Source organism: Lissotriton helveticus, chromosome 6, assembly GCF_964261635.1.
Source record: "Lissotriton helveticus chromosome 6, aLisHel1.1, whole genome shotgun sequence".
In the NCBI taxonomy this organism is placed as follows: domain Eukaryota; kingdom Metazoa; phylum Chordata; class Amphibia; order Caudata; family Salamandridae; genus Lissotriton; species Lissotriton helveticus.
In genome coordinates this window covers 227,803,292-227,826,490 of record NC_136067.1, presented here as the reverse complement: position 1 = coordinate 227,826,490, position 23,199 = coordinate 227,803,292, and the positions used below count along the sequence as shown (strand labels likewise).

At 47.3% G+C, this 23,199-nt stretch overlaps 1 protein-coding gene across 13 annotated transcripts in view; it reads right to left on the bottom strand.

Annotated features, from left to right (window-relative positions):
* Positions 1-23,199, bottom strand: part of TDRD6 (tudor domain containing 6) — a 2,679,339-nt gene that overhangs the window by 1,175,092 nt on the left and 1,481,048 nt on the right. The gene's annotated exons all lie outside the window — the stretch shown is intronic.

Below are 23,199 nucleotides of genomic sequence, written 5' to 3'. Positions count from 1 at the left end.
TAACGTAGGAGGCAACAGCGTAACTCGCCGTGGAGATGTCGTTTCTGGTGTTATACGCTTCTTCCTTTGAGAAATGCAAAGTTTTTCAGTTGTCGACGTCGACGGTGGAATCTTCATGGACTGTTTCGTCGACGGAGGCGCGGACGAAGAAACTGCGCTTGTCGTCGAAGGCTGAATCGTCGACGGGGAGATGTGATCGTCGACGATGATAGGAGCGTTGACGGAACCGTCTACGAACTCGTCGTCAGAATCATGGTCGCAGGAGTCGAAAAAGTCAGCTTCGTCGGCGACGAACAATCATGCGTCTTAAACATAGTCGACGGTGAAGATGCCGTTGTCCGAGCCATCGTCGACAAGCCAGTCGACGAGGCCAATTTTAGAGACAAGTCTTTCTTGACAGGAATCGTCGACATACTTGTGGTTTTCACTGTCGACAACCGCTGTTTCTTGTCAGAAGCAATGTCCTGAGGTGTAGAGGAACGCTTTTTCACCCCTCTTTCTTTCTCAGAGGGTGGTGAAGTCACAGGGACGATGTTTTTAGCCTTTTTTGAAGGTTGTAACTCCTCCGGCTGTCCCTGCCTCTACTTCTCACCGCGGTGAGGAGATTTTAGGGAAGCAGGCCTATCAGACCTATCAGAAGTCCCGGGCAAGGCCTTGACATGGGGCTCATCAGATGTAGTAGGGGGAGACCTACCCCTCTTCCTTGATTTTCTTGATGACACCACCGAAGAGGAGCCCTCACTGTCTGAAGACAGAACACCCTTGCGGTCCTTCATTTTCTGTAGCCAAGTCAGCAGGCGGCCTTCTCTGTCCCTCAAGGTCTTGGTGGAGAAGGTTCCGCAAATCTTGCAGTCAGTGGCCTTATGATCCGGATATAAGCAGTATATGCAGTATTCGTGTTTGTCTTCAACAAACAACCTCTTTTTAGAGCAAGTAGCACAGGCTCTAAAAAGTGCTTTCTTCTCCTTGTCAGACATGACGATAAAACAGGCAAAAAGTTGTAGAAATACTCAGAAGTGAAGAAAATTGAGCAGAGCTCAATGGAGACTCCCTTGCACAACGTGCGATAGAAAATCTGAGGCTCTCTCAGGAAGGTTCTATGGGGTGAGGCTGCTCTGATTGGCTGCTGCAAGAATTTGGTCTCTTTTACAAAAAGAGGTGGATAAGCTACAAAATGAGATGAGGCCTAGGCCTATTTTTTCACTTGGTGCTTACTACTATGGTAATTTTTATTTACCGAGGCCCCCATTCCGACGACGGGGGAATGATACAAAGCATGGGACTCTATGAAAGTTCCAATACTGGGGCAAATATACATATAAATATATAATATAGATATAAATAGAAATTTAAAAGTACCATAGAACAACATAGGCCCATAGAGGCCTAAAGGGAGAATTCACTTTAGTAACATATCCATGTCATTATAATGGTCCACATTCCAGCCAATCAGGCTGCAGCACCCTCTAGATCCTTCTCCTTAGAATCTCAAGCCCTCAGATTTTCGTAGCACCAAAGTGAACAAGAGTGCATGAGGAGAAGAGAGCCTCTGAGGGGAGGAAGGGTGGGTCGCATGTGAATCTATGGAAGACACCAATACTGGAGAACCACAGTTTACAGGTAAGTAACTTTTGTTCTTCTCCAGTTTTAGGGTGTCTTTCATAGATTCACATGCTTGAATAAGAATAGAAAGCAGTACACCAACACATGAGTCATAAAAGGCAATAAGAACAAATGCAAGTAAATAAATGCACTTATGAACATTATATATACACATATATATATATATACAGACACACACACACATATATATATATATATATATATATATATATATATGAACCTTTTATGACAGGAGGCTGGAAGCAACAGAGGCTCACCTTCATCTGAAGAGATTTCGTAGCACCGCTTGACCCACAGCAGTGTCTGCAGCGTCAGCTGTCTCCAGACAGTAGTGCCTCGTGAACGTGTGCTTGCTGGACCACATTGCCGCCCTGCAGATCTGATGTAGAGGCACTCTAGCAAATAGGGTGGTAAAGGATGCAACTGCCCTCGTCGAGTGTGCTCACACCGGAGCAAAGACAGGCTTGCCAGCCCGTTGATGGCAGAAGGAGATGGCAGAAGAAATCAATCGAGTAATGGATTGTTTAGTGACCGGATGTCCCTTGCGCATCCGTCCATTAGGCCACAGAGAGCTGGTCTGATTTACGAAAAGTAGCAGTGCGTTGGATGTAGAATTTGAGGCAGCGCTTCAAGTCCAAAGAATGAAGAGAGCGCTCAGCGGGAGACTGAGGGTGTGGGAAAAAAGTCTTGAGAATGACAGGTTCATTAAGGTGGAAGTCAGAAGGAACCTTAGGAATAAATGTAGGATTCGCACGAAGTGTAACAGCGTCCCTTGAGAATTGAAGAAAAGGAGGCTGAATGGTGAAAGCTTGGATGTCGCTCACTCGCCTGGAGGATGTAAGTGCGAGGAGGAGGGAAACTTTCCAAGAAAGGAATTTTAATTCCACTGAATGAATAGGTCCGAAAGGAGGTCGGAGGAGCTGTGATAAGACCAGATTCAAACGCCAAGCAGGTGGTGGACGCCGGATAGGTGGAAACATCCAGAACAGGCCCTTAAAGAACTGACAAATGATCCGAGAGGAGTACAGGGATGTGGAACCATCGGGGCGAAAGCGGGAAATCGCGGCCAGGAAGACTAAGTGTGGAATGCGAAAGTCCCGACTTTGCCAAAAGGAGGAAAAAAGGTAGGATTTGCTCAGGTGTGGCGAGCAGAGGATCGACCTTCTCCTTGTGGCACCAAAAACAAAACCGTTTCCATTTCAGTTTATAGGTCCTTACTGTGGAAGGAGCGCGTGCTTGAGCAAGCACCGCTCTGCACTCGGCAGCAATATTCAGATGTGCAAGCTCATTGTGCTCAGGTTCCAAGCGTGGAGTCTCGCCGGATCCGGGTGGCAAATCTGGCCCTGGCTCGTGGTGAGAAGGTGAGGCAGGGGACGAAGAAGAATCGGATCGCACTGGGAAAACAAAAGATATGTGAACCCCGGGGCGACGCGGCCACCTGGGTGCAATCAATAGGATGTGACACGGCTGAAGTCTCATATTGTGCAGTAGGCGTGGTATCAGACCAGATGATCGAAAACGCATTCCCGCTCGATCCGCTGTGGGGATGCCGACTTGCGAAGCGTAGGCATTTGCGGTAGAGTGAAGTCGCAAGCACATCCCACTCCGGCTGGCCCCACAGGTGAAACACATACTTCAGAGTCGGTTGATGGAGTTCCCACTCGTGATTGTCCGTAGCCGATCTGCTGAGAGAGTCTGCAAGGGCGTTGGAGGCACCCGGTACGTGAACAGCTGTTAGCTGGACTCGATGGTGAATTGCCCATTCCCAGATCTGTTGTGCCTGTCTGGATAGCAGAAGAGATCTCATACCCCCTTGCTTGTTGAGGTAGTGCATACTGGTGGTGTTGTCCGTACACACCAGCAGTGACTTCCCTTCCACCAGCAGCCGGAAAGATTTTCAGGCGAGAAAGATAGCCAAGAGTTCCATGCGATTTATGTGCCATGTGCATTGATCTGCCGTCCATTTGCCTTTGACTGACAACCCTTCGAGGTGTGCACCCCAACCCTCTAAGGAAGCATCCGTCGTAAGGGTAAGCGTGGGGTCTGTGTCCTGGAACGGCCGGCCAGTTGTGATGTTTGCAAGGTGAGCCGACCATTCCAATGCGCCCTGAATGCGGGGGGTGGTCGGGCAGACTGTCGTTGAACGACCAGGAGACTTGCCGCCATTGTTTGTCCAACTCCTCTTGGAGGACTCGCATGTGTAGCCTGCAATTGGGGATCAGCTGTATGCAGGACAATGCCATGCCCAGAAAAGATTTTAACATTCGGACAGAAGCGGACCTTCTGGAGCGAAGAAGAGCCACCATCTGGATAATGTGATCCTGTCGCTCCTGCGAAACAAACACCTTTGCCAGACGAGAGTCTATTAATGCCCCTAGAAAGATCCTTTGTTGTGCTGGACAGACATGTGATTTCTCATGGTTGATGGAAAGACCCAAGACTTGTAAGATGGATAGGCAAGTCTGAGTGTGTTGTCTTGCTGCAAGAAAGGTTTGGGCCTTTATCAAGCAGTCGTCTAAATAATTTTAGAACGGTAGAGAAGCCGCAACCGGAGCCATGATCTTTGTGAAGACTCTCAGAGCGGAACGAAGGCCGAAAGGTAAAACTTTGAATTGGAAGTGTTTCGATGCCACTGTGAAACAAATGTACTTCCTGTGTCTGTGATGGATTGGCACATGAAAGTATGCATCTTGGAGGTCGATTGTGGAGAGGAACTCTCCAGGATTCAGGAACTGTAAAATTTCCAGCAAGGTCAGCATCCGAAATGTTTGGGACTTGATGAACTTGTTGAGGGCTCGGAGGTCTAAGATAGGGCGCCACTCTCCTGATTTTTTCCTGATAATGAAAAAGCGGAAATAAAAGCCCTTGCCTTGCTGTAATCGAGGAACCACTTCGACAGCCCTTTTTTTTTTTTATCATAACTGCGACTTGCACAAACAGTTCCTACAAATGTGCTGGGGGAGGGCCAGAGGGTGGGCGGAAATTTGAGAAATTCAAGAGCGTGGCCCTTTAAGATGACATCCATGACCCAACGATCTGAAGATATTTTTGACCAATTGTCGAAGTGTTGGGAGATTCGACCTCCAATTTTCAGAGCAGGAGAACACTTGACCTGTGAAAAGTCACTGTTTTTTTTTTTAGAGGTAGCACCTCCTCTGTAGGTGGTTTTCCTTCTATAAGGCCTGGAATCGGATTGCCTATTCTGTGTTTGATAGGAGTAACGCTGCTTGTTTTCACCATAGGAGCGGTACACTGGGAGTAGCCATGAAAATTGGAGGAAGTGCCTCTGCCACGTGCTCCACGAAAGGGCCGCTTCCGGTACTGGAGAGATCCGGGGCACGAGCAGTTTCTGTGTCTTTCTTGATGGACTCTAAGGCATTGTCCACATGCTTGCTGAAGAGGGACTCTTAATAAAAAAGCAAGTTGTGCACTCTTGCCTGCACTTCAGGACGAAAAGCCGTAGCCTTAACCCAGCCCTGCCTCCTTAAGACTGCAGCACCTGTGAGCTGTCTGAAACCCGTAGAGGAAATATCAATGGCACAGTCTATAATTTCAGAAGATATTTTCTCTCCCTCTTGCACGATCTTATGGGCTTCTGCCCTGGAGGATTCTGGAAGTAGGTCAACCAAAGCCACGATCTCTGACCACATCTGACGGTTGTATCGCCCGAGCATGGCCAAGAAGTTTGCCGCCCTGACGGTCGTGGCAGCCATAGTGGTGAATTTCTTCCCAATGGCATCCAGGCGGCGACCTTCCTGATCCGGTGGCGAAGTTAACAGAATGGCCGGGTTACGCGACCTCTTTTGAGCGGCTTGCGTAATGACCGAGTCAGCCTTTGGTTGTGACACAAGGCATGCAGGTGAATCCTCAGGAGCCTTATACTTCTTGTCAAGGCGCGGAAATACGGCCGGGATTGACTTAGGCCGTTCCATTAGTTTGAGTCCCTCCAGCATTATAAAGTCAATTATTGGAATGGTATGCAATTGCTTTAAAGGTCGATCCTTGAAGTCATAAAGGAAACAGTCTTGTTGTTTGACGACCATGGGCAAATGAAAACGCTTCGCGGCTCTCACCATTAAGTTGTAGAAACCCCCAATGTCCACTGGGGAGGAAGACAGGGGAGAAGCAGGAAGAGGAGACGGGGTCTGGGCCCGATAATTGTCCCAATCTGCAAGGACAGTGTTGTCGTCCTGGTCCGTATCATTGCGGACATCATCATCATCAGTACCAGGATTTGGAAGAACTGGTTATCTTGCCTGAGCAACAGAAGTGGCGCTTGTGCTGGAGGAGGCGGAGTAGGAGAGGCCTGCACAGAAGGTGGGAATCGACTATTATAATCATCTAACATGTGCTGAAGGTTTGATATCAAAGACACCGGTATCTGTGCCATAGGAACATCATGGTCAACATCCAGCTGGTCATCATGAACTGAGAAGACTGAACCCCTGTCATCATTGTCCTCATCCTCATAGTCCTGATATTTTATATTGAGCTCCGAAGGACTTGCTGCAGGACGAAAGGTGTCATCAACATAAGACCCATCAGAAGATTCCTCCTCTGCAGACGCAAAGAGTTAAGCAGGGGGGCCAGAACCACCTTGAAGAGGACTCAAAACCAGCGGAGCGGGAAGTTTCACAATAGAAGCTGTCACCACAGTAAAGGTTGTTGCAGTCGCCAGAGAATAATGTTCCGTCGACGATCCCGTCGACGAGCTCGTGGTCGAAATTGTCGTCGAGGGATTCATCAATGTCGAACCATTTGTCGACGAACGAGCGGAAGCCGTCGACGGAGCCAGGATTTTTCCCGTCGACGGTGCGGCCGTCGTCGACTAGGTCTTCTTTGTCGTCGACGGAGCTGTGGACGAGGAGGTGGTAGTCGACAAGGAACTAGACGTCGACGAGGCTACCGTCGACGATGGTGGTAGCGCGACAAGTGACGCGTTGACAAATCCTTCGTCGACGAATGCTTCTTAGGTAAGGTCGTAGACGAGGCTGATTCCTTCGCCGTCGACGAGATCTTCACAATGGAGGTTATAGGCCTAACCTCTTGGCACAACGTCGACGATGCGGACGTAGTCTTCGTCGACAGAGCATGTCATCGTAGGCACAACGCCGACGGATCTTGTCGTCGTCGACATACGCGTCGACGAGCTCGTCGACTAGCTGGCACTCGTTTTGGACAACGAGAGCACAGATTGGGACTGCAAACGCCAGAGAACCAGGTCCCGTAGGCGTAGAGGCCGGCAGATACCGTGGGGAGACGGACTTTGGAGCGTCCACAAGCTTTTTTACAAAAGGAGAAGGCATCTCGGTCTCCGACCCACGTTTAATTGAGGTCTTGGAATGGTAGGAAGACACTCTCCACATCAGACACAGGGTTGTCTGAAGTCTTCAACCTCTAGCCACAGGAGACGGGGGCCTCTCTATCCTTTAGGGTCTTAGTACAAAAAGTTATGCAAAACTTGCAATTCCTCACCTCATGGTCCGGGTACAAGCAATAGATGCACTTTTTATGAGTGTCCTCATGGAACAGGCGAAGTTTTCCACAAGCAGAACAAGGCCTGAATAAAGATTTCTTTGTAGAAGAAGATGAAAGGTTTGAAGAAACTGAGCAGAGCTCAGGGAGACTCCCTTCACACGACGTGCGGTAGAAAATCTGAGGGCTCAAGCTTCTGAGGAGAAGGTTCTAGAGGGTGCTGCAGCCTGATTGGCTGGAATGTGGAACATTATAATGACATGGAATGTTACTAAAGTGAATTCTCCCTTTAGGCCTCTATGGGCCTATGTTGTTCCATGGTACATATACATACATATATACATACATATACACATATACATATATATATATATATATACACACATATACATACTTGGTTTTCTCTCACAGCCGTGAAAGAATGGATCGCACTCCCAGGCTGAAAGTTGGTTCAGTATTTTAAAAATCAAAAAACAGGTCGCGTTTCGGCATCGCGCCTTTATCAATTGTTATGTTTCTAATGTTTGTGACATTCTTAAATAAAGTTACACATACATTCAAAAGCAATGTGACTTCCTCTCGGTAATCAAAAAGAAAGAAGGACTGAAATTCATAGTTCCATTACGGCGGCCATCTTGTAATGAGTTTAAATTAAATACATTTTCAACTCATTTTAGTAATGACCATAGCAGATTGCACAAACAGTTATTAAGCTCTGGATGGGCATTTTAGAATATCAATTAAGTCTACACGAGATTACAAAGTAAATACATGCAATGTAGTAGACAGTTCTCAAATTTCATTGTATTATTGATAATTTGTGTCTAAACACAACAATTTTTTGAAAAGGTAAAAAAGTAAATTAATTTGTAAGCCCTGAATGGGCATATGTACACGTGAAATTGTGTCCACTCATAATTACAACATCAATCTACTACTATTACCAATTATCAATTTCATTGATATATTAGTGATTTTTATTAGATCAAATTGATTTAAAAAGAAATCGACAGTAATGCAGAGCCTATTGTCTATATACACTGTTCTAATGGACTAACCTAGATGTATGGCTAATTCCTCTTCGGAATTTAGCCCTCTGGGAGTTTTGGTTTGAAGATCAATGATAAATCTTGATTCCAATCTCCGCAATTGTAACACCCTGTTTCCTCCCCTATCTTTTGTGGGAACTTGATCTAGGTAAAAGAACTTTAGAAGGTTGCGGTCACTGATGTTTTAACGCAAAGTGTCTAGCAACGGGGTAGTTAGGGTCATTGTGCTGAATGGCTCTGGCATGTTCGAGAATTATTTTCTTCACTGGGTGGATTGAGCTACCAATGTACTGAAGTTTGCACGGACATTCTAAACAGTAGACGCAAAATGGACTTGTACAGGTCAAAAATGTATTGATACGTCTTGTTCTAGATGTTCCTGGTATAGGGTACGAAACAACTTTAGAACAAGATTTGCAGGCTTTACATTGTTGAAATGGGAAAAACCCAGTAAGGTTCCCAAGTTGTGGTGACCTGACAATAGGATCAAAGTGACTGTGTACAAAAAGATCCTTCAGTGATCTATTTTTTCTGTTGGTGATTTTAGGATAACTGGATAATTCCCTACCTATCACTCCATCACTTTTCAAGATATTCCAATTACGAACCATAGTTCGATGGATAAGTGAGGAGTCTTTCGAGAAGGTTGTGATGAAACGAGGAGTATTGTCCTCTGTGTTGCTGGTTCTACTATGTTTACTAAATAGACTTCGTTGGGGGATTTTAATGACTCTGTCATAAGCTTGTTTTAATGTGTCATCCGAGTAACCTCTTCAGTGAATCTTTCCATAGACTCCTGCGCTACAATTTTGAAGTCTGTTTCCAATGTGCAGTTCCTCTTCAACCGCAATAACTCCCCATAGGGGATACTGCTGATGAGGGGTTTCGGATGACAACTACTGGCTTCTAGGGTAGAGTTTCCAGCAGTGACTTTTCGAAATAAAGATGTACAAATTTTGTCATCTTCAATAAATACTTTAAGATCCACAAATTCAACCTGTATGTCACTAATAGTGCCACTGAAGTGTAGATTCACATTATTATTGTTCAACTGTTGGATGTATGCCTCTGCTTCAGATTTGGGACCTTTCCAAAAAATAAACAGGTGTCAATGTACCGGTGCCACCCAATTATTGACGAGACCCAAATTTGATTTTCATTGGCCCAGGCCACCTGCTTCTCCCACCAGCCGACGAACAAGTTTGCGTAGCTGGGGGCGCAGCAGGTTCCAATGGCCGTCCCCCTCTTTTGCCTATAATATTGCTTCTGGAACAGAAAGATGTTGTTATATAGACAAAATGTAAAAACTTCAATCAACATTGTGTTGTGTTTTACCAATCTCAAAATGCGAGTATTGAGGAAATATTGTACTGCATGTATCCCATGCTCATGTGCTATGCAAGTATATAACCCTGTCATATCCAGCACTATCATCAACATGTCGGGTTCCCACACAATGTCCGAAATAGTTCGAATAAAGTCAGATGTGTCTCTTATGTAAGAAGGCAGTGTTTTAACATGATCTACCAAGAAGGAATCCAAATACTGGGACATATTTTCTGTTAAACTGCCTGTTAAGGAAAATAATCGGTCTCCCCGGGGGCAGTGTTGCATGTTTATGGATTTTTGGCAGATGATAAAATGTTGGTGTGATTGGGTCTTGACAAAACGGAACTTAAATAGAATATATACATATATATATACACATATATATATATATATATATATATATATACACACATATATATACACACATATATATACACACACATATATATACACACACATATATATACACACATATATATATATATATATATATCCATCCTCGCAGCTTCTGTAAACGGCGTTTGGACCACAGAATACCTGAGCAGCAAGTAAGTATTCCAGGAAGATTTATTATCTTTTCATACGGTTTACTTAGGCATTACGCGTTTCGGTTAACAAGTAACCTTGGTCACATAGCGACAATGCTGTACACTTCCACATTTAAATACTTGTTTTTTTCAAACATTGCTGACCACGTGGTGCTAGACAGTGAAAACATACTTCTAACGGCAAAGTCTCTGAACATTTGAGTATGCAATTTTAAACTGTGCATAGAGCATTCATTAATATCGGTCTCGTTTTTATTTACAGTACTCACTTATTTCAGCATAAATGCATTGATACCGCTGTGCAACATATCGCAATAAATAACGAATAAATATATGTAAAATAATACATTTTATCTATTCCACATCATTTTCAGTTAAGAGACTAGGCCGTTAAAAAAAAAAAAAAAAAAAGGATTCTTTCACTTTTTCTTAAAGATTTACAGGCATCATCTCAACCTTATTGAAAGACAACTCTAAAAGATATCAAAATTCAGAGTTAAAAATCAAATGACAGCATAAATGCTTTTAAAACCAATTAGTGCAAAATTACGCAATAATAGTGCAAATAACCTACGTGCAAATGTTGCATAAATTGACTGCTCTCGTAAAGAGACCGATGAATCTTGTTGTTTTTTGTTATTTTTAGTATACTCTATGTCACATGCATCTCATGAGCATTTCTAGGTTCTATGGTCTAGAGTCAGAGCCCGGACAACCAACCATCCTGGCTCATTTAATCTATTTTCATCCTTGCCAAAAAGTGCTTGGTGCTCAAAAACATGAAAAAAAGCGAAATTTAAAATCAGGAATGAGAGAACTTTCGCGGTTACATTTTATATTGAAGGACTTTATCTCTCCCTGCAGTCATTATTAGCCTTCTATATTGGCTTGACTATATGTTGTTTATTCTTAAGTCTTGGGAGGTATGCTACAGGAATGTGTGCATGTCTTCCCGGTTATTTAGTCCATTAGGAGACTTGCTGTTGAGATTTAAAATATATTTTGTCTCCAGCTGCCTTAGCAACTTTTCCCTGTTCCCACCTCTTTTGGGCATAGGCACCGAGTCGATGACAAAATACGATAGACAATTAATGTCGTTTCCATGTGTCGCTTTAAAATGTCTCGCCACCGGATAGGTGGGATCACAATTTATGATCGCTCTAATGTGTTGTAGAATTCTCACGTGCACCGGGTTTTTGGTACTTCAAACGTACTTAAGTCCACTGGTGCACGTGAGTATATAGACAGCGAATTCTGTGCGACAGTCGTAGTAGCCTTTGATTTTTTGTTCTCGCTTGTTAAAGGGTGTACTGTATTCAGTTGTGTTTATGCCAAACTTGCATGCCCGACAGGTTGCTCACTTAAAAAAGCCCTGTTTTACCGGTAACCACATGGATGCAGGAGTCCCTGCTGCTTGTGGTTTAGATACATACGCGGCCATATTTTTGCATTTTCTACAAGTTACCTGAGGTTTATCTGGTAGGCTTTCTTTTAAAATGCAGTCGGTTAAAACAATTGGCCAATTTTTGTTCACTATAGCTCTTATTTTGCGCTCCTGCCTGCTGAACGTGGTAATTAATCTTGGTGCCTCGTCCTTCTTGACAATTTCATTTTCTACCTCAGTGTGTATTGGCAGCAGTTCAGATCTTGGTCTCTCACTGGCTTTGGCTGTAGCTTCGATTAGAGTATCCTCTGAGTAGCCCCTGTTTCGCATCATCTCTAAGCTTTCATTTTTACATTTTTCATATTCTTCAGGGGTGCTACAGATGCGCTTAAGTCGCAGTATTTCCCCGTAGGGTATGCTGGAAATTAAATGTTTTGGATGTGCACTTGAAGCATGGAGGGTTGCATTGCCTGCTGTGGGTTTTCTATATGCAGTGGTAGTCAGTTTATTGTTTACAACCTCTAACTGAACATCTAGAAATTCAATCGAACTAGTGCTGCACTGAGAAGTGAAATACAGGTTATAATCATTGATGTTAATTTTCTCAATAAATTCATTGGCGCTCTGACTACCCCCCCTCCGAATAATAAACACATCGTCTATAAAACGCAGCCATAGACAGACTCTTTGTTCCACCTCAGTTTGGTGTTGCCCCATGAGGACCTGCTTCTCCCAGAACCCTACGTGAAAGCACGCATAGCTTGGGGAAAAGCAGGCCCCCATAGCAACTCCTCGCTTCTGTCTGAATAATTCCTTACCGAAGGAGAAATAGTTATTATTGAGACACCAAGAAATCAATGACATCAGCATCTTGTTATGTAGTACATATTCAGCTGGTCGAGTATTTAAAAAATGTTCTACACCCTGCAGACCTTGTTCATGTTTAATGCTGGTGTATAATGACTATGTCAAGAGTCAATAACATTAAATCGTCAGTCCAAGGGATATTTTCAGTCCGTTTCAAGAAATTACCCGTGTCCTTTATAAAGGACGGCATACTTTTGACCAGATCTTGCAAGAAGAAGTCTATATACTGGCCTACATGTTCCGTCATACTGTTGATAGCCGATATTATTGGCCGACCTGGTATAAGGACTTTTCCTTTGTGTAACTTAGGCAGCAGGTATAGGAAGGGCATTTCAGGGTGAGCATTGTACATGAATTTGAATTCTTCACTAGTTATTAGGCCCTCACTCTTCCACCTCTGCAATTCCTTCTTGATATTGTCTTTGGCTTTATTATAAGTTTTCAATGACGTGTTTTCATAACAGTCTAAGTTCGCCAACTGTCGCTTTGCCTCTGCATCATAGTCAATTTTAAGCCACAAAACAATATTTCCTCCCTTATCAGATTTCTTCACTATGACATCTAGGTTCTTTTTTATCTTTTCCATTAAGTTCATTAACTGAATTTGATTATGGCTTGGTCTGCATTTGTTGCGATTCATTTGACAGTTTAGACTTTTCATCTCATCAATAACACGGTCGTGAAACACCTCTGTGGCGTCTTTTGGCATTAAGGGAATAAATGTTGATTTGGATTTAAATGGGCTTTCTTCTGCACCTTTTTGTAATAAGTTCATTTCTTTGAGTTTTGTTTGTGTTCACATCTGTGAACTGTTTCCTTCTTCGTTATTCAGTTCTTGCAGGGCCCACAATGTAGGTACTTCTGAGACTTGCAAGTTGGATCCTGCCATGGTTGGTGTTAGTGTTCTTTTCTCATCCCATACATTTTTCATGGCAAATTTTTTTTTTAGTTTTAACTTTCTTATAAATTTAAGAGGTCAATCCGAGTGGAGGCATAATTAAAATTGGTATTCGGACAGTAGTTAAGGCCCAACGCTAATAACTGTTCCTCTGCTTTTGTTAGAGTCATAGTGGTTAGATTTACCACCGTCTGTTCTTCAGCCCTTACTTCTTGTGGCAGAACTTTTTCTTTCCTTTGGGCTTCCTGCTTGCGTTTCCTTCGGTTTGTCCGCCTGATTGTTTCCCGCCTTTTCCGACCTGATTGTTCTCGTTTCGCGGTCTCAGGGTTTTTAACCTGGACTCCACCAAAAAATCCATCTCCTCTTCTAGGCTCTGAACCACAAAATCAGTATCTCTGCTGCTGGTACTGCCTGCATCATCACTGGATCCACTCGTTAGAGATTCTGGGTCAGTGTTAGTATCATCTTCATTCATATTTGTGGCGCTTGTTTGTAGGGTATTCGGTTTTGAGATATTTTTTCCTTTTAACTTCCGAATATTGTCATTTTTTTTCCGCAAAAGTATATATTTGCCCCCGTTGGTAATCCTCCTGATCTCTTGCAAATTTGTGTACTTATCTCGTTATTATTTTTTCCTCATGCTTCTTAAGCCGCTCTTTAATTTCACTTTTTTGACACAATCCAATCTTGCTTATCAGATTTGCACAGTTCTTTTTCAATTTCCTCAATTTCCGCTATTAATACCAGGCGATCTATATCCGCATATTTAATTAAAATATGCATGAGGTTAGTTGATGCTTGAAGTTGATATAGATAGATATAGATATAGATATAGATTATATATATATATATATATATATATATATATATATATATATATATATATCTCCAAAGTATTCTCCTCCAGCAGAAGAAGAAGAGACCACAGGCGGGGACGTTTGGAGGCATTTATTCGGAACACAAAAACGGCAAATGCATTTCGGCATACATCACAGCCTTCTTCAGTGCCTTGAGGTGTTCACAGGATGCGCGACACATATCGCGGCTTCAAATACCCAGCTGCACCCTGTTGCCTGAATGATAGCTCCGCCTCCATGATGAGTCAAATTGTGGCAAGCTCAATATCGCCTACATGTCCCAGAATGCCAAATTCAGATGAGCTGAAAATGTCGGGAAGGAGACGGCATCACAAAGTTCACCATCCTCAATGTTAATGTGCCTCCCAAAGTTCGTACCTCCTCGGGTCCCCATTACCGCATAAACCTCCAATCCTCCGGGCCAAATGGAGGCAGGGGCATCGGGAATGAATTCCACGTAGCCCACCGCCCAGCTCCTCCCGAGATTGATGGTGGGTTGCAGCGCAAATCCAGTACCCTGGAAACCAGCAGACCGTCGAAACAGAAGCCAACAACACCGCAACCACTTTGCAATGCGGGGGTCTCTGCGGCGTGAATGTTGGCGTTCACGCTGAAAATATCCAAAGTATTCTCCTCCAGCAGAAGAAGAAGAGACCACAGGCGGGGACGTTTGGAGGCATTTATTCGGAACACAAAAACGGCAAATGCATTATATATATATATATATGTATATTACTATGTATATATGTATATTACTACTATTTTATGTACCGTGGGACTCCCACTTCGACAACGGGGAATTATTCAAGCATGTGAATCTATAAAAGACACCCTAATACTCGAGAAGTCTTTAGTGCGGTCAAGGTACAAGGACAGCGCACATTTTGGGTCCAGACGTGGAGTCTCTCCTCCTCTTTGGAAGGGTGCGAAGGTGGGAAGAAGGTGGGCAATGTGATGGTCTGACCTATGTGGAAGGAGGTAACCACTTTGGGCAGAAAACAGGGTCTAGTACGAAGAACCACTTTGTCCGGATGGACAGCAAGAAAGGGAGGTTTGGAAGATAAAGCCTGAAGCTCACTCACCCTGCAAGCAGAGGTGATGACAAGCAAGAAAGCAGTCTTCAAAGTAAGGAGACTTAGAGGACACTTATGTAGCGGCTCAAAGGAAGCACACAAGATAAGTGATGACAAGATTCAAGTCACACTGGAGCATTACAAAAGTATCAGGAGCAAAGAGATGAGTATTTGAATTTAATTTAATTTGAATTTGAATTTAAAAAACATTTATACAGCGCGATTTCACCCAGCGGTTTCATGGCGCTATTAAGTTGCAATGGACGGCAGCAGTGGGAGGGAGTTTAGACGGGGTAAGCTTGCGCAAATAAGAGGGTTTTGAGTTCCCTCCGAAACTGAGTGTAAGAGGGCGTTGTGCGAAGGGCAACAGGGAGAGAATTCCAGAATGCTGGGGCCAGGACAGCGAACTTCGTTCCACCTGCCCTCCGTTTTTTAAAACGGGGGGTGACTAGGAGGGCCGAGTGAGAGGAGCGTAGTTCTCTGCCCTTTGGAAATATGCTAACCCCTTCCGTGCGGGGCATATTCCCCCGCTGTGCTGGGAGCCGGCGCGCACAGCTCCCCGGTGCTCATGACTAGCTCAGCTCGTCATGAGGCACAGTGCTCGTGTGCTCATGACGAGCTGCGCTCATCATGACAACACCCGTTCCCGTGGAACGCTCAGCACAGCAGGGAATTATCCCCGCATTTGAGCGTTCCACGGATCATGACGAGCTCAGCTCGTCATGAGCACCGGAGCGCCGTGTCTCATGACGAGCTGAGCTCAGTCATGAGCATGGAAAAGGTTAAAAATAGGGGACTTGAAAAGAGAAGGCTGCTCAGGAAGGTGAAGAAAGGCCAAAATGCCCAAAAGATAGCCTTTAAGTGTGTCCTGAGCAGAGCCCTTCTGGGCCAAAGAAAGAAGAGGAGAACCTCTGAAAGAGGAACTGAAAGGGGAACCACAGCCTTTGCTGTGCACCATGCCACAAATGTATTTCATCAACAGGCATTTACCGTTTTAATGGAGGGATGCCTGGCTGCCAAGATGACATTACAGACTTCAGGAGGAAGGATGAAAGCGGTCAACTGTCGCTGCCCAATTTTTATTCAAGATGGTGGATGCCGGACTGGTTCGGGTGGAGGACCATTCCCTGCTGCTTCGACAGAAGATCCTCTGGAAGAGGCCGTCTGATTGGAGAAGACTCTTCAAACCCAGTCCGGAGCCATGCGAATTACTTGGGCCGGGTCACGCTTGCTCTTCCTCAGCACTCTTGGTAGAAGTGGTCCAGGTGGAAAGGCGTACAGGAGGCAGCAGTTCCACCTGCGAAGATAGGAGTCGCTTAACGAGTGCGGCCTTGGAAACTCCGACCCCCAGAACTGCAGACATGCGCGTTCTGTTCAATGGGGAATAGATCCAACCAAGGCTTTCCCCCACTGCTGAAAGAGACTTGCACTACCTCAGAGTGAAGACGCCATTCATGCTCCATCGTGCACAGGCGGCTGAGTTTGTCCGCCCAGGCGCCAGTGAACCTCCCAGGTGTTGAACCACCAGGGATATGCCCTGATGTTCCAGCCATGTCCAAAGGCTAAGAGCCTCTTGACAAAGGGTCCACAACGCGACCCTGCAGTGTTTGTTGCAGTACCACAGTACCACATGACAGTGGTGTTGTCTGAACATCTGCACTACTCTTCCTTTGACAGAAGGAAGGAATGCCATCAGTGCAAGACTAATCACCCGGAGTTCCAGAAGGTTGATGTGGCGTTCGGACTTCACCAGAGACCTGAGGCCACTAATCTCCGCCTCTCCCATGTGGCCGCCACCTACCAAGAGTGACGCATCAGTCACTAATGTGAACTCTAGTTAGGGAACGGAGAGGGATCTGCCTTTGAATGAATCCTGGTTCATGAGCCACCACTGCAACTAACTTCCAGTCCTCTTCAAGATCTTGACGACATCGGAAAGATTTCTCAGACGGTGTGCCCACTGGAACTTCAGGTCCCACTGTAGAGCCCACATAGGTCATGTGGCATGATCCACCAGCAGGATGTAGGAGGACATGAGGCCCAGCAGCTGCAGGGTCATTCTCATCGAAAACCAGGATAGAGGCTGAAACATTGGTATCATAGCCCGAATATCCCGGACTCTGTGTTCGGGAGGATAGGCCAGACACTGCTTTGTATCTAGAACTGCTCTAATGAAAAGGAGATTCTGAGAGGGAATCAGGTGAGACTTTGGCACGTTGACCATATGCTCCACCGAATGCAGGAGGTCCGCGGTTGTCTGGAGGTGTGAGACGACAGCCTGGGGCGAGCCTCCCTTCAACAGCCTGTCATCGAGATAGGGGAAGACTGGAATCCCTGATCTGCGCAGATGAGCTGCAACCACTGCCACTTTTGTGAACACCCAAGGGGCACTGGTAAGGCCAAAGGGGAGCCTGTTAAACTGAAAATGCTTGTGGCCTACCCTGAAACGTAGAGAACGCAGGTGGGCAGGAAAGACAGAGATGTGAAAATATGAGTCTTGCAAGTCCAACACTACTATCCAGGGTCGAGGGCAGACTAGACCTGAGCCAAGGTGAACATTTTGAACTTCTCCTTACGGAGGAAGTGGTTGTCATCCCAGAGGTCTAAGATAGGACGCAGGCCTTTGTCCTTCTTGAGTACCAGAAAGTATTGAGTGTAGCAACCACGACCTACTTCTGGCACAGGGACTCTTTCGATAGCTCCCTTGGCCAAGACAGCCAAAACTTACTGGTGGAGAACGGTCAAATGTTTCTCAGACATTCGATGGAGTGTGGGTGGCATGGAGCTAGTGGTAGTCTTGAAGTGGAGGGAGTAGCCGTTTCAGACTATCGGCAATTAACATGTCAGACGTGATGCTGTGCCAGTGGGAAGGAGGGGGCTGGGGGGAATGGCGGAAGCTGCAGCCCACTGGCAACTGGTGGCCCTGAAAGGTCATACTAGGAAGGTTTGGAGGCTATTGCAGGGGGGTCATTAGTGAACTGACCCACCCGCTGACCCCCAGACTCGGAACGCTGGATCCCACGTCCTTGGCCACGCATAGTCTGGGTAGCTTGCATGGCCCTGTGGCTCTGGGTGGAATGGGAAGGGGCACCATTTCAATAGCTACGAACGGGGTGAAAGGCAGACTGCATGGGGCAAGAAGTTGCTGCGAGGCCCAAGGATCTGGCCGTAGTCCAAGAGTCCTTGAAGCGCTCGAGCATGTATTCCGTCTTATCACCAAACAAGCAAAGGCTATCAAAGGGCATGTGCAAAAGTGTGGATTGGACATCACATGAGAATCCAGATTTTACCAGCAAAGCGTAGTGCCTCAGGGCTACCGGCGCGGAAACCGTCCTACCCAGTGAGTCTGTGGTATCCAGCCCACACCGGATGGTTAACTTCACTGCATCTCGACCCTCAGCAACAGCACGGGTGAGCACGTCCCGGGCATCCTCCGGGAACTGTGGCAGCCCTTGCGCAAACGTATCCCACACCATCTGAGTATAACGGGCCAAGAGATATGCGGTGTTCATGGAATGTAGTCCTAAGCTGGCGGAAGAAAACATTTTCACAAGATGGTCCAGCTTCTTGAATACCCTATCTGAGGGAGCAGTAGGGAATACGCCCATTGAGGATGAGGCTTGGACCACCAAGCTCTCAGGAGTAGTGTGTTGGGAAAGGAAAAGTAGGCTGCCCGGGGCCGGGCGGTGGTGTCGGGCAATCATCCTGTCCACAGGAGCCCCTGTGCTGGGCTTGGAACAAGTGCCCAGAAGGAGGTCAGTGAAGGCCTCATTAAAAGGCAACAAAGGCTTCAAAGAGGCTGCTGCCAGCTGAAGCACCTCAGTCATGAGGTTAGTCCTGACAGCCACCATATGAAACTAGAGTCCCAGGGCCTCGGCTGCCATACGCAACATCAATCAATCAATCATGCCATTTGTATAGCGCACTACTCACCCCGGAGGGTCTCAAAGCGCTTGGGGGAGGGGTATGCTACTGCTCGAACAGCCAGGTCTTGAGTTGTTTCCTGAAGGCGAGATGGTCCTGGGTCAGCCGAAGGTGGATGGGGAGGGAGTTCCAAGTCTTGGCAGCCAGGTAAGAGAAGGATCTTCCTCCAGCGGTGGCTCTTCGGATGCGTGGTACGGCTGCGAGGGCGAGGCTGGTGGACCGTAGCTGGCGGGTGGGCGTGTAGAAGGTCAGGCGGTCGTTGAGGTACTTGGGGCCCAGGTCGTGGAGAGACTTGTGTGCGTGGGTGAGGAGCCGGAACGTGATCCTCTTGTCGACGGGGAGCCAGTGCAGGTTCCTCAGGTGGCTGGAGATGTGGCTGCGTCGGGGGACATCCAGGATGAGTCGGGCGGAGGCGTACTGGATGCGCTGGAGTCTTTTCTGTAGCTTGGCTGTGGTTCCGGCGTAGAGGGCGTTTCCGTAGTCCAGTCGGCTGGTGACGAGTGCCTGGGTGACAGTCTTCCTGGTCTCGGTCGGGATCCAGCGGAAGATCTTGCGAAGCATACGCAGGGTGTTGAAGCACGATGAGGAGACGGCGTTGACTTGTCTGGTCATCGAGAGGGAGGGGTCCAGGATGAAGCCCAGGTTGCGTGCGTGGTCGGTTGGCTTGGGTGCGGTGCCCAGGGCTGGGGGCCACCAGGAGTCGTCCCAGGCGGAGGGCGAAGATCCCAGGATGAGGACTTCCGTCTTGTCCGAGTTCAGTTTCAGGCGGCTGTCCTTCATCCACTCGGCGACGTCTTTCATCCCTTTGTGTAGGCAGGTTCTGGTGGTGTCGGGGTCTCTGGTGAGGGAGAGGATCAGCTGGGTGTCGTCGGCGTAAGAGATGATGTTGAGGTTGTGCTGGCGTGCGATGGCTGCGAGAGGTTTCATGTAGATGTTGAAGAGGGTGGGGCTGAGTGAAGATCCTTGCGGGACGCCGCAGATGACTTCGGTGGCCTCGGAGCGAAAAGGGGGGGAGGTGGACTGTGTTCTTCCGGCGAGGAACGAGATGATCCACTCCAGTGCCTTCTCTTGGATACTGATGTTGCTGAGGCGCTGGACTAGGGTGCGGTGGCAGACCGTGTCGAACCCAGCGGAGAGGTCCAGGAGGATGAGGGCCACTGTTTCCCCCTTGTCGAGCAGGGGTCATGATGTCGTCGGTGGCTGCAATGAGGGCGGTCTCGGTGCTGTGGTTGGCTCTGAAGCCGGACTGCGAGGGGTCGAGGGATCCGTTCGTCTCGAGGAAGGCGGTCAGCTGTCTGTTGACGATCTTCTCGATGACTTTAGCAGGAAAAGGGAGGAGCGAGATGGGGCGGAAGTTTTTGAGATCGGTGGGGTCCGCTGTAGGTTTCTTCAGGAGGGCGCTGGTCTTGGCGTGCTTCCAGCTCTCCGGGAAGGTGGCGGTGTTGAAGGAGGCGATGATGTTCCGGAGTTGGGGTGCGATGGTGGAGTCGGCCTTGTTGAAGACGTGGTGTGGGCAGGGGTCGGTCGGTGATCCAGAGTGGATGGTGTTCATCGTGCGGGCTGTGTCTTCGGTGGTCACCGTCGTCCAGGTGCGAAGGGTGGCGGTGGGGGGCGTTGGTTCGACGGTTGGGTGCGTGGGTGGGGCGCCGAAGCTGTTGTGGATGTCGGCGATCTTGCGGTGGAAGAACGAGGCGAGGGAGTCGCAGAGGTCTCGTGACGGAGTGATGTCGTTGGTGCCGGTGCTGGGGTTGGAGAACTCCTTGACGATAGTGAAGAGGTCTTTGCTGTCGTGGGCGTTGTTGTCCAGTCGTTCCTTCAGGGATTTCTTCTTGGTGGTGCGGATGAGCTGGTGGTGCTTGCGGGTAGTGTGTTTGAGGGCGGTCATGTTGTCGGTGGTCCGGTCGAGGAGCCAGGCTTTCTGGAGGGTGCAGCAGATCTTCTAGGAGTCCTTGAGGTCGTCGGTGAACCAGGATGCCTTCTTGCTTCTGGGTCTGCTGGGAGGGTTCTTTAGTGGCGCGAGGTCGTCGGCGCAGGCGGTCAGCCACTGCGTGAAGTTGTGGGCTGCTTCGTTGGGGTCCGTTGTGTTGGCGGGTGGGCTCTTGCTGAGGGAGGTGATGAGCTGGTCTGCGGTGATCTTGCTCCAATTCCTGTGAGGTACCTGTTGCGGGTGGTGGTGGGTCGTGGATCTTTTGAAGCTGAAGTGGACGCAGCTGTGGTCGGTCCAGTGGAGTCTGGTGGCGTGGCTGAAGGTGATGTACTTGCTGGAAGAGAAGACGGGATCAAGCGTGTGGCCGGCGTAGTGGGTGGGGGTGTTGACCAGTTGCTTGAGTCCGAGGTTGGCGAGGTTTTCCAGCAGGGCGTACCACAACGTAGGAAGCTCCCTCCTCAGTAGCCATGCTAGGGGGAGATAGCATAACAAGGTCTGGGGAGGTATTCAGACCACTGGCATCACCCAAATCTCCGCCAGTCCGGCTCCTCAAGTTGGTCTTCTAAAAAAATGTAAATTGATACTTGTATAGCGCACTACTCAACCGCAAGGGTCTCAAGGCGCTTGTACGAATACCACTGTGGAACCCATACTGGCTTTCCCTGTGAGGTGTCCACTCCTGGGCACCCCCAAGGTGGAGGCCAGGCATCCTTAGCGTTGTGGGGGCCGTTGTGGAGATTAAGCAAGCTATTGCCCAGAGTTGCAGAGTGGGACCCATGATTAGAATAGGCACCGAGGCGAGAATGATCAGGTCTGTGGAATTTTGAGCCCAAGACCCGCCGAGGCGGGGAATTGAACCCTGGTCCCGGGCTAGACCTCTGCATCAGGGTCTGCCGCTCTAACCATTGAGCCACACGTCTCCACTCCACTCTTCTAGAGGGTCAATAGACCCCTCCCAGTCCTCCGCACCCTCCTCTGGCTGCCACTCAGGGCAGTAGGGAATGCCAAGGATGAAAAGCAGTACAAAGGTTCTCTCTGGCATCGGTCTGGTACCTTGTCCACGTCGTGGGTGAGGCTGGGGTCAACGCCGGTTGAGGGCACAACCGACGTCAGGGCATCACACTGGAATCTGTGCAGGGGAAGAAAATAAGTTACTTATCTGTAACTTTGGTTCCCCAGTATTGGTAACTTTCATAGATTCCCATGCTTTTGTATCATTCCCCGTCGTCGGAATGGGAGTCTCGTTAACAAATAACATAGCAGTAGGTGCAAAAGAGAAATAAAAAGGCTTAGGCCTCATTCCCTTTTGTAGCATATCCGCCTCTTTTTGTAAAAGAGACCAAACTAAGCATCAGTCAATCAGAAGAGCCTTACCCAATAGAACCCTCTTGAACCTCAGATCCTCAGATGTTCGTAGCCGTTGTGTAACAGTAACCACATTTGCTGAAGGCTGAGCTTTCCTCGGGGAGGAGGGTGGGCGCATGGGAATCTATGAAAGTTACCAATACTGGGGAACCAAAGTTACAGGTAAGTAACTTGTTTTCTTGCCCCAGTATTGGAACTTTCATAGATTCCCATGCTTTTGTATCAGAGTAGCCAGCAGTAAACCATAAAGCACATTTTGTGGCACAAACATGTATATATGTATATGAATACCTGCTTATATATATATACCTTCATAAGCGAATAAGGAATTACACATAGGAAACAACCATTAGTACCACATTAGAGATAAAATGTGCAGAACAAGGATGGAGGGATAGTAAGGAAAGCTCACCAATTAGTGGAAGAGGTTCCTCAGGAATGCTTGGCCCACAGCCTGGTCTTCCTGTGTCAAGGACTCCAAGCAGTAATGCTTCGTAAAGGTGTGCACGCTGCTCCAAGTCACAGCTCTACAAATGTCTCTGATGTGCACCCCCGCAAAGAGCTGTAGATGAATCCACGGATCTTGTAGAGTGCGCTCTGATCCTGCTGTTCAGCGGTTTACCCGCTGCTGAATGACAATATAGAATAGCACTGGAAATCCATCTTGCAATATTTTGCTTTGACAGAGGAAGTCCTTTGCGCGCACCACCAAATGCAATAAATAATTGTGTAGACTCCCGAAACCCTTTGGTGCGATCCAAATAAAATTTTAAGCACCGCTGCACATCCAGAGAATGGAGTGACTTCTCCGCTGGAGTGGAAGGGTGAGGAAAGAAAGATTTGATAATCACAGGTTCGTTTAGGTGAAAGTCCGAAGGCA